Source organism: Plasmopara halstedii (assembly GCF_900000015.1).
Source record: "Plasmopara halstedii genome assembly, contig: Scaffold_614, whole genome shotgun sequence".
Lineage (NCBI taxonomy): Eukaryota > Oomycota > Peronosporomycetes > Peronosporales > Peronosporaceae > Plasmopara > Plasmopara halstedii.
This window is the reverse complement of record NW_020187532.1, coordinates 1,751,869-1,752,501: the sequence shown is the minus strand read 5'-3', so window position 1 is coordinate 1,752,501 and position 633 is coordinate 1,751,869.

Below are 633 nucleotides of genomic sequence, written 5' to 3'. Positions count from 1 at the left end.
ATCGTAATCGTACCAGACATGCAAGAAATGTCGGCTGCATGCTAAATATTACTGACAATAGCCAATAAGGACTTCGGGATGCGACTCGTACAAGAAAAATCAAGAATTAAAATCAAGAAAATAATACCCCAGCGAAATGAAGCAATGTAATATCTTAGTCAGGGCCGAGAAGGTATAGCTGTGTAATACGATAATACATAGCAACTTTCAACTGAGCTATCGAGGCGCCAACAAGACGGCATCCCCAAATGCATAGCTTGCTGCAACATATAATTTTTTCCACGCGCAGCTGTGCGAGATTCACGGCGACATTATCACGACGCAGCGATGCCACATTACGAATAACATCCAACAGACGAGGCGGGCGTGCAGGGGCGGTGACAGGAGCTGGTGCAGCTGGGGTCACGACAGGTGGAGCCGGCACGGCATCGTCGACATCCATAATTGCTGGAGGCGCTTCCGTGGCATCCAGGGATGAATCGGTAACGGCCGGCAAATTTTCTAGCTGTTGAGGCGACTGGATTAGTGAGCTCACACTGGGTACGCGTTCAAAAACGGTACGCTGACTGGGTAAAAGATCAGACTCAGGCGTGGAGACGGGACGAGAACTGGATACATTGACGGGGTTATATA